Genomic DNA, 12,161 nt, shown 5'->3' on the forward strand with positions numbered 1-12,161 from the left:
CTGGGGGAGGATCCCATCCACGAGTTTCTCCATCTCCTCCGATGTGAAGGCAGGGGACCTTTCCCCAGACGCACGAGGCATTGTCTCTTCCAGACCGAGGTTACAGCAGAACTTGCAGTGTAGGTCCTCTCCTGTCGAAGATCAGGTATCGAGTGATTAAACAGATAGAAAATGGGGGTCACGTCCGCGGCGGTGCGTACCGTCACCGCTGGCGTACATCGTCATTGGCTCCTGGGAGCCATAGGGTCCAATGTTAACCAATGCAGAATTGCGCCACGGTCTTCGACTGCCTACCACGATGTTGTACAATGCCAGGGCAGTTACCTCACATCCCATTGTCCCACTTTACAGGTCAGGCAGTCGCTATTTCAGGGGCCCACATGGCTTAATGGCTTAATTTTTCACTTCGTCACACATACCTAGGCCTTGCCTCAACACTCATACAGGCCAAATTTCTGATTATGATTTGTGTTCTGTGTAAGCTGTGGGTACGTATCTCTAAGTTGGTTGACTCTGTGCTCGCTGTTGCCCTTCATAGGCACCGTCCGCTGGGACATGTGAGGAGATGGCGGCATCCTCTGGTGTACCGACCGCTGGTGGACCTGTCAAAGACATGTGATCATCACCTACAGGCTTGACCGTGCCACAATTCTGGAACTGTGTGCCCAGCTGGAGCCAGACCTGATATCAGCTATCCGCCATCCCAGAGGAATCCCCCCTCAAGTGCAGGTGCTGTCAGTAATCCATTTCCTTGCAAGTGGGTCATTTCAAACAACAGTGGCCATAGCATCAGGGATGTCCCAGCCTATGTTTTTCAACGTGTTGTCTGCCCTGCTGAAACACATGCGTAGCTACATCGTTTTCCCTCAGTTGGAGGATTTGCCTACAGTAAAAGGAGACTTCTATGCCCTGGGACATATCCCCAACATCATAGGTTCCATTGATGGGACACATGTGGCTTTGGTACCCCCCCCCCTGCAGGAGTGAACAGGTGTAGAGAAACCAGAAGAGTTATCATTGCCTGAATGTGCAGATGGTGTGTTTGGCAGACCAGTACATCTCCCATGTTAATGCCAAATTCCCTGGCTCAGTGAATGACGCTTACATCCTGCGGAATAGCAGCATCCCTTATGTGATGGGGCAACTCCAGAGGCACCGTGTGTGGCTATTAGGTGAGCACCTGGAAGCAAGTCAGTGGGAATGGTTGTCTGGGTCTGGGGATATCCCTACAGGTTAGTGTGTGTCTAACAGTTGTTCCTCGCCATTTGCAGGTGACTCTGGTTACCCCAACCTGTCATAGCTACTGACCCCAGTGAGGAATCCCAGGACAAAGGCAGAGGAACGCTACAATGAGGCCCATGGGAGAACTCAGCGAATATAGAGCGGACCTTCGGCCTCCTGAAGGCCAGGTTCAGGTGCCTCCAAATGACAGGTGGATCCCTATTCTACTCACCAAAGAAGGTGTGCCAGATTGTATGTTTCACAACTTAGCTTTGCGATGACAGATGCCTTTTCTGCTGGAGGATGGTCCAGATGGTGGGGTTATTGCAGCTGTGGAGCCTGTGGACAGTGAAGACGAGGAAGCAGAAGAAGAGGACATCGACAACAGGAACTCGGTGATCCTGCAATATTTCCAGTGAGACACAGGTAAGAATACAAACCTGCCTACTACATGTACTTTAACACTACTACCTCTCTACTGTCTGTCATTTTCACCCAGTGTATGGTCACTGAGTTGTCACTTTCCCTTACAATTTCGCAGATGTGTGTCCCACAGTGTGACATCTGCTTTGTTTCCTCATGGACTAGAGCTGCGTGAAATAGGTATGTTGACATTACATTTGATATAGCATTTTGCCACTGTAATTGCTAATACACTATTTCGAAATCACAGACTGACTCCAGATTGTTTTGTGCTTCCAGGGTGTTTATTTAAGTGCTCAATATTGGAGGGGGTTGTAAAATGGTGAGGGGTGATGGTGGAGGAATATCCATGGAAGAGTCCAGTCTATTAGTCTCACAGGTGCATTGCCCAAATGGTCATAGGACGTGGAGCTGGGGCAGTTTGAGGATGGACAGGGTGACAAAGTGGGACAGAAGGATGACAATCAGGGTGGTCTCATTTCTTGGTGGGGGTCTGGGCATCATTATCTGTCTTTGTCCTGGATCTCAGGGACCGTTTGCGGGGTGGTTCTCCCTCTTCAGGGGGTGGGGTGCTGGTGTGGTGGTCCTGTGGCGGTGCCTCCTATCCACTAGCGCCGGCGGAGGTGGTGGGCAGTTCATCGTCCAGGCTAGTGTCAGGGGCTCCTTGTTGTGCCACAGTGTCCCTCCTGGTGTTGAGTATTTCCTTCAGCACCCCTACGATGGTGCCCAGGGTGGAATTGATGGATCTGAGTTCCTCTCTGAAACCCAAATACTTTTCTTCCTGCAGGCGCTGGGTCTCCTGAAACTTGGCCAGTATCGTTGCCATCGTCTCCTGATAGTGGTGGTAGGCTCCCATGATGTTGGAGAGGGGCTCGTGGAGAGTGGGTTCCCTCGGCCTGTCCTCCCCCTGTTGCGCAGCAGCCCTCCCAGTTCCCCTGTGTTCCTGGGCCTCCGTCCCCTGGACTGTGTGCCCACTACCACTGCCCCCAGGTCCCTGTTGTTGTTGGGGTGGTGGGTTAGCCTGGGTTCCCTGTAGTGGTGGACACACTGCTGATTGACGTGTCCTGGGGACGGAGGTATGGCCCCACTGGGTGGGTGCTGTGCTGGTGTTTCCAGAGGGTGGAAGGTCTGTGTTGGGCTGTGTCTGTGTGAGGGGAACCGACTGTCCCGAGGCCCACGATGGTCCGGGCTGGTCATCTGGATCCAGTTGGCCAGAGCTGCTGTCATCACTGTGGGCCTCTTCTGTGGGTGGGGTAGAGATGTCTGGACCCTCCTGTCTGGTGACGTTGGGTAGTGGTCCTGCAGGGGTGTAAAAGCATGATTATTGCATCTGTGTGTGTCATGGTGTGCAATGGGTGGGTGAGCGTGTACCCCAGTGCTAGCATTTCTGTGTGGGGGCTTGTGTGATGATGGTTGGGGGGTGTTATGGGTATGTGCAGTGGGCATGCTTTAGTGAGGGGTGTCCATGCTTTGTTGTGTCATGCAGGGCTTGGTGTTGGGATGTGTGGTTTGTGTTATTAGTACATTAGTGAGGAGTTGGAGTGATAGGGGAGGGGGTGAGTGTGGGGGTCTGTGATAGCATGCAGGTAGGGTGGGGGATATGATAGATAAGATTTGACTTACCAGAGTCCATTCCTCCACCGACTCCTCCGAGGCCCTCAGGATGCATAATGGTCAAGACCTGCTCCTCCCATGTTGTTAGTTGTGGGGGAGGAGGTGGAGGTCCGCCGCCAGTCGGGAACAGTCGTAGGGGTTTGTGGGTGATGTGGGTTTGTGTTTAATATAGTAATGGGTGTGTGGGAGTGGTGTTTGTATGTGTATCAGGTGTGTGTATTTTGAATTGTCCAATGTGGCGGTGTTTTGGAGATCTGTGTGTATTTTGAGCGCTGCGGTGTTTACCGCCAATGGAATACTGCGGTTAAAAGACCGCCGCGTGGATTCGTGGGTCGTGATAGCATGGGCCTGTTTCTGTTGGCGTGACGGTGGAGGATTTGTTTACGCCAGTTTATCACTGACCTTTGGTATGGCAGACTTGTGTGGGTATCTGAATTTCGGCGGATTCCGAGATGTGGGTCATAATAGCTGTGGCGGATTTCCGCGGCCGCGGCGGTGTATTGGCGGTCTTCTGCACGGCGGTAAGCGCCTTTTACCACCAATGTTGTAATGACCCTCTTTGTTTGTTACACTTGCAGGATCTCTCACCATTATCATTGAGCCCTGAGGAATGACTTGACTTTCAACAAGGCACAGATATTTAGTCCCAGATTTACGAAGCTCTAGCACCACATTAGCATAATTTATTGACGCTAATGTGGCGTTAGGCTTCCAAAATCACCTCTCCAGATCTACAAAGTGGCTAAATGCATGCATTCCCCTCTTAGGGATCCCAAACAAATGGTGCAGAGAAATCTAAAAGATTTCTTTGCACCATTCTTTGCAGCAATTGTAATTCCTGCACAGAGTAGGTGTTAAAAGGAGGCACACCATTATTTATAATGGGCCTCAATGTGTTTTGCAGGATTAGCATAATACTTTTTTACACCAATCCTGCAAAGCGCCAAACTAGCATAAAAAATGTTGATGGTAGTTCCCTGACTACTGTAAGGGTGCACCTTATCGCGAATATGGTGGACACATGGTGGAGTTAGGGGGGCGCTAAGGGGCGCAAGAAAAGTGCTGCTGCATTCGATGCAGCACCACTTTTCTTAAATCTGCCCCTTAGAGTGCTGTAGTTCTGACCTCTCTCAACACCACTGACTTTTTTTTTCAAGATATTCATTTTTTTAATGTTTTCACACATTATGAGACAAAAGTGCAGCTGACTGTTGAAGAGCTACGCTGAATCTAAGGCCCTGATTTATACTTTTTGGTGCAAACCTCTACCAACGCAGTTTTGCACCAGAAAGTTTAGCACCGGCTTGCACCATTTCTGAGCACCAGTCGGGCACCATATTTATGGAATGGTAAATCCGGTGCAAAGGGTAGGCTAGTGTAAAACAAATTATGTGCGCTGAGTGGGGCTGGCGGTATGGAAGAAGGGAGTTTTGCACCAGACAAATTATGTTAGGCAGGATAAAGTAAAAAAAAAAGACTCTAACCTGCCTAGAGTCATTTTCTGATGCAAGACCATCCATACCACATGCCTCCTGTCTTAGAAAAGACAGGAATTATGCTCACCACCCCAATGGCCAGCACAGGAGACCAGGGTCCCCCGAGCATGGACATTGCACCCAGTGCAATGTAGGGGGACCCATTTCAGGGCCACCAATAAAAAGAAAAAACTTACCTGTAATTTCCTATACTTACCTGGGAGGGGTTCCCCATCCTCCGCTGTCCCTCTGGTGTGGGTGGGGGTGTCCCTGGGGCGGGAACCTGTGGGCTTATTTCATGGTGTTCCACCATGGAATTAGGCCCACAGGTCCCCTAACACCTGCCCTGACCCAGGAATTAAAGACATGTCTAACGCCAAAATATAAATATGGAGTGAAGTTTGTGCCGGATTTACATAAAAGAAATGGCGCAAATCCAGCGCAAACAGAGCACAAATATGCCCCAAAGAGTCTAAAGATGAAGACACACTAAACAACATGCAGCATAATACTGCTAGTACAGGTGAGTAAAGGGTGAACATGTTGTGTAATGGTGTGTGAAGATTAGACCATGAGCCCATAGGGGTATTTGGTACCTTCCAAACCCCAGAAATCCATCTCCACAGAGTACCCTAAAGCAGTTTAATATGTTGTAATTGTGACGTTATTTCCTTATCTTCACAGTTACCCTAGAAACCCACAATTATGTTAAACCTCAGCAGACTGTAGGCCCCAGCTAAAGCCATGGTGGTGGCCTCAAAGAGCCCTGGAAAGTTTGGAAACTTGCTAAAAAAAAGGAAGCCATTGAGGCCTATAGCCAGGCTGGCCATCAAGAAAGGGATTCCTCAAAGGGACAAAACAGATGTGTTTTATGTAATGAAGCTACTTCAGAACCTTAATGTACATATGTCTAAGACAATGTTTTTCTCCAGCATCTAGGAAGGTCTATAAAACAAAAAAATGTAAAGCAATCATATAGCAGCTTTTTTTTATTTTTACTAATGCCCATTATGTTCTTTTCCATCGTAGCTCCAACATATAAGACCTGTGCCGCAGTGCTGCGAAAGACAAAGCAGCAATTGATACCTCTAAAGGGCATAACGCATCTCCTACAAAACAAATCAGCTGCACCAACTGGTGAGAAATGCCCTGTACATCATAATGATCCATGCTCAGTCTCCACAAAGTGAGGCCTTAGAGATGCTATTTACCATAACCCTGACACTGCTTTACCAGCAAAAACATCAATCAGTGTAATGAGCACGCAAACAGGAAGGGTGCTACTGACTAGGGTGCCAAAGTCCAATCTCAGACACACTACTGCCGCACTCATTTAAAATGCAGGAGGTAGACCTCACACTGAAAAAAACAAACTTGAGGAGTCTTTCTTTAAGGAAGAAGAAGAAAACCTCAGCCCCTGACCTACAAAATGCCCAATAGATGTAGCCTTAAAAAAGACTGTTACAGCGCTGCTAGGCACCCATAATCTGTAGGTAACTGCTCCCCAGCTGAGAAGTCAAATATTGATGTACTCCCCAGAGGATTGCCACAACCGTCTATAAATATCACATATAAACTTTGGGACGAAGGACTTGAAAATGATCAACTCGTCCTGGACCAGCGTTCTGCATGCATTAGGCTTCTCAGTGGGGTAGCTGCTGCACCAAAAACACTTTTACAAATCGCACAGAATATTTTTGATGAAGGGCTTGAAACTGATCATCCCATACTGGACACACCTTCTGTAGGCAGCCACTTCTCAAGGGTCTGACAGGGAATCACTGAGTTCTGAAACTCTAGCCAGAGCTGCAGCCATTAACAGGTTTACTTCTAATGTAGACCCCGAAGGGTGACAGCCCCCCATTCTCAACCCCAACGATTCCTACTGCTCTATCATGCAGAGCTGTAATGACCAACATTTAAATTCACCATATCCTATGTCACTGGTTACACCACCAGACGCGTAAGGATCCCACCAGACCTGCGTCAAGTATAAAACGTCAATCACCCTAATCAACATACCCCGACAGCAGTACAGGATTGAGTGGTTGTCATAATCAGAGCTTTGAAACAGAATCTACCGGCGAGGCTTCCACAGGAGCAGCCAGCAAATACGCTACTGGGTGTTGGGATTGGGAACTGTCTTTTTTAAGCCCCACGATTCCAGACTTTCAGAATGATGTTTGTGGGGGTACCCAGAAAGTGGTACTCTGGTGATCCAAGCTAATATATAACACACCCTCCGTTCACAGATAATGCCCTGGAATGTGGGTTTTTAGCCCAAAAAGCAGTGCTAGGGTCATTTGTGAAAGACATGCACAAGTTTGTCAGAAAACTAAAGTCTAATCTGATCTCTAAGGCCATAAAACTGTGGAAGACACAAACCGAGAACCGAACCTTGAGGGATGTACAGAAGGAGATAATCCAAAGGGTGCAAAGGTGTACAAACAAAGTGCTGCAGTCTTGTGAATTAGCCATTGCAGACATGGAGGCTATTTCATTTTGACAGTGTCTGTGGCGACCTCTAAAACACAGGGGTTCCAGCTCTATTAATAAACCAGTCCAAAGCCCCAAATCTAAAAAGAAGGTCAAGACATCACTACTAAAGTGTGACAGATCTTACAAGACCTCAGGGACCTGAGGGCCAGAAATAAGTTAGAATCCAGCAAATCAGGTCTAAAAGTTCCAAATAACATGACAGTGCACCCTAAAAAGGCACGGGTTAGACCCCCAAACACAAAGTTAGGAGTCGGCTCCAGGCATTTTAAGTTTTCATGGGGCAAATCTGACAGACACAGACATGTCAATCACATGTTTGGTCTAGAAGTAAATGCACCAGCCGGGAGATCAGGGAGGCCACCTCTAGCAAATACTCCAGAGATAGCTCAAACCGGTTCTGGGGGGCTGTCTAAGAAAAATGGTGAGCTGGTAAGAGACACAGTTGGGCTAATAGTGCCAAACAGCAGAGGCTTTTAATCAGTAAATTGAAGAAAGCCAGAATGTTTGCTATAAGGAGGCTAAAAAATGCAGTGCCTCAGAATCAGAGCCAGCCCACCCAAAATGATTTGCCGTAGAGCTCAGCATCCACAACAGACCACCAATCTAAGAATTCAGAGATGGTGTTTGTAGAAAGTGTCAGAAGGTACTGGCCAAATATAGAGAGATTTAAAGATATGGAACACTATGAAGAATTCAGGTTTGTTAATTTAGAATGTATAAAATCATGGTCTGGGTCTCTTAGCAATTCACCAGGCCGTACAAACTCTCCTAGAGCGCTCGTTACATGAAGTGGGCCCTGATGATTGCTTTCAGCTCTGTTTCCATGGTGAGGGAATTGACACCCCCCTTGTCACCAGATGCTCGAGGTGCAATGTATTTGACACAGTGGAGTTTTTAGAAAACCTTTCAAAACATTTACATAGAAAAGAAGAAATTACCACCTTTGAAACCTTCAGAATAGTCACCCCTGTGTTAGGGGTCATGAGGGGTGCATGTCCAGACCTTTAAAGAACATATTTTGGAATAAAGTCATTGGAAAAAATAAACGGTGGTTGCTCAACTTTAATAACGGTGAGACAAACAAGAGTCTGGCAGCGAGCATCGCGGGGTTATTAATGGCTCGCAGCACCTGCAATGCAGTAGTGCTGTCCAGAGTGGCTCAAGCCCATGGTGCGCTTGAAATACCTCCTGACAGACTGGTTTAGATTAGATTTATTTTGACATCACTTAAAAGTTCTTTACTTCAGTTGATCATGGAAATACTTCACATCTGGAGAGCCTGTAAAAAGTAAGACCGTTTACATACTGCATCAAGAAAACCACTTTTACTGTATCTTGAACCTGAAGGCTTTTTTAGGAGCCAAGTACGTGTGTTTCCATTGCAAATCACCCCTACAACACACAGGCAACTCATCAGCATAAAATGCATTGTAAAATGCGTCAAAGGGATGGATGCATTATAGTTGATGAACAGAAGGTAAGATGTCCTCTATGTAACCTATTCTGTTGCTTGCAAACCTGCTTGAGCATACACACTTGGGTTATTCAGTGCACCCCTCAAACAGACTGTGCAGGGTGAGGGCACTACACAGACCCTAATCACAAAGGCAAAGGTATGAAATGCCCCAGGTGTAAGGCGTCTTTTCCCCTGGGGACAGAACACATGTGTTACATGACTAAAGACCGGCCACAGACCAAAACAGAAGAATACAAAGTGTTTGATACAGAGCGTACCAAAGAGACCGGAGTGGACCAGCCTAAATATATTTCACGCACCATCTAATTTCCGATGAAAACTGAGAGTTTGAAGGCCTTTCTTGGGTGAACAAATTCCTTTATACCTTCATGCAAACAAAATTCAAAGATTATACCCTGATAGATCATGACTCAAAAGTGTACGACTCATTCTGTATTTTGCAAAATATGATACGTGAAAAGATGTCTGTAGATATAATCACCCAAGGCTCCAAACTGATGCTGCTAACAGCTGTACCTTTACAGATAAGGTTCATAGATACTTTGAATGTTCTACCCATGAAATTGAGCAAGTTGCCAAAAGCGTTTGGTTTTCTAGGCTCTAAAGGTTATTTCCCATACTTTGTTAACACAGGGCTAATCAGAATCACAAGGGCCCCATGCCTCTGCCTGACAGCTATGGGGTTGAGTGTATGATGTCCAAGGAGATAGAGAGTTTTCTACAGTGGTCCGCCGAAAACTGTGAAAAGACGTTGCATTTTCAAACTGAGTTGAAAAGTTACTATCAGGCAGATATAATGATTTTGAGAAAAGCTTGCAATCTCTTCAGATAGGATGTTGTAGAGATGACAAAAGAAGAAAACCTTTCTGAAACCCATTATTGTCAAGATGACAGAATTTATAGAGTACATCGACCCTTTACAGCACCTAACACTGGCTTCCAAGTGTATGTCTATCTACAAGCACATCTTTTTACAACCTGAAAGCATAGCTCCAGTGCCGCCCTCCCTCTATATTCTTGACCCCCTATTGAATGGCTCATGTACGTCTCTGAAAAGAAAGACATCTTCATCCACCATGCTTTGTAGGGTGCTAAATATCATGTGGGTCCGTATTTACTAGACGGTATGCTGTAATTAACAGTGTGCCAATGGCCTTTGAATCCAACGGTTGCTTTTACCACAGTTGTCCCAGCTGCTACAAAACCCTTGAGTTTAATAAGCTGATGGGCACAGCGCAATATCTTGTAAACTGTGGATTGGTTCTGAGAACCCTCTGGGAGCACAAGTGGCTCGATATGTTTACATCAGATGCAAAACTCTGCTCCTTCATTAAGGGCAAAGGTTTACCTGAAGCTTTGGAGCCCTAAAATGCCTTTTTTTGGGGGGCATACAAATGCTATACTACTGTACATGGCTGCTGGAGAGGCTGGAAAAATACATTACTACAATTTCACAATCCTTTATTCATTTGTCTACAAGATTATGTTATACCACTTAGGGCACCCCTGCATCATATACAAGGACTTTAAGTCCCTCGATGAATACTTTGGATTAGTTAACTGTCAAGTCTACCCATCCAGGAGGCTTTACTTCCCCATACACCCGTACAGAGTCAATGGCAAGCTAATGTTCCCCCTATGACAAACATGTGCTGAAAGTAAAGAGACTGGAGTGTGCAGACACTCTGAAGAACAAAGGGTGATCACTGGGACATGGTGTATTACTGTGCTGCAGGCAGCTTTGGAGAAAGGAAAAATACACAAAGTTTGGCACTTTGAACTGACTGCAACACAGCTCCTTTCTGTGTATTTTAACTTATTTCTCATTGATAAGCAGGATGTGTCGGGGTTTCTAGAATGGTGTATAAACAACACCTCAAAGCAGAAATATATTGATGATTTTTACGCTCATGAGGGTATATGCTTGAGAACCGAGTACATAGACGGGAGGCCTGCCAGACGACAGTTAGCTAAACTCTGCCTACATTCCTTATGGGGAAAATTCCCCCAGCACACAAACTTGTCGAACACCACCATCATAATGGATCCTGACAAACTGTTTAAATATCTTTTTTGGGGCATCTTATGAGGTGTCCAGCTGCGAGTTTATCAGCAACAAAACTACTGCTCTGTGTTGGAAATACACAAAAGAGTACCCCACAACTTGTAACAATATAAACTTGTTTATCGTCTGTTTTATAACCGCTCATGCCCATTTAGAGCTTTACAATGATACAGACGCCGCAACTGCAGGATGAAGATCCTTAGCTTGGTGATTATTTAGGTGATTTGAACAGCTAGCTAGGGAATTTACCTCAGCTGGTCCAAATCCTACAGTTATCGTACATCGGAAAATGTGGTATGTATGAAAGTAAGACAAAGGCATTACTCTAAATGTTAACAACACAGTCAAAATCAATTTTGACAGTCTAAAGGATCTGGTGAACAAATACCCTGCCTCCATCGACTGTGAAAATGATAAAAACGATTGTTGTAAAACAACCTAGCATTGACTGGTCCCAAAAATGGTGGGAAATTACAACCATGCCTTTGTATAAAACCTTGTGCATAGTGCTTTTGCTCAATATTCACACCATTGCAACCTAAGCATATGTTACATCAAGAAGAACCAGTTTTATAAGGGTAAGGGCAGAACAGTCGTTGTATAGCTCTCAACGCGTCATACCTGTTTTTTTTTTTTTAAACCCTGTGACAAACACCGGATATTCATTATAGCTAAACAGATGTACCCCAGAAAACACAGAGGGCCATATTTATACTTTTTAACGCAAAACTGCGCCGCCGCAGTTTTGCGTCAAAAAATTTACCGCCGGCTAATGCCATTTCGTAGCGCCGTGCGGGCGTAAAATTTATACTTTGACGCACGGCGGCGCAATCAACAGGTGGGAGTCATTATTTTTGCCGCACACCGCAGCATCAAGTCGTAAAGGAAAACGACGTTAATGCGTCGGAAATGACTATGGGTCTATTTACAACACCGCAACCCGGATATGCACCGTTTTTTGACGCAATAGCGTCAAAAATACCCGCGAACACTGCAAGTGCACCAGAGGAGAGCTAAAATGGATCCCAGATGCCACTAGAGACCCCAGGAAGATGACAGCAGACCAGGAACCAGCCAGGACGATCCATACAAGAACCAGGACATTTATAGAAAGAAAAGAAAGTGTCGCTTCAGTGCAGAGGAGCAGGAAATCCTGGTTAAAGAGGTGACAGAACACCAGCACCAACTGTTTATCACCTCAAAGTTGCCAATCAGTAGGAGAGAGGCCATATGGCAACAAATTGTTGACAAGATTAACAGTGTGGCAGAAGTATGCAGGACAGTCACCGAGTGTAAGAAACGCTGGCATGACTGCAAACGCAGGACAAAGGAAAAGATGGCCAGGAACAGGAAGGCAGGACTGCAGACTGGAGGTGGGAGTCTAGCA

Source organism: Pleurodeles waltl, chromosome 8, assembly GCF_031143425.1.
Source record: "Pleurodeles waltl isolate 20211129_DDA chromosome 8, aPleWal1.hap1.20221129, whole genome shotgun sequence".
Taxonomy (NCBI): domain Eukaryota; kingdom Metazoa; phylum Chordata; class Amphibia; order Caudata; family Salamandridae; genus Pleurodeles; species Pleurodeles waltl.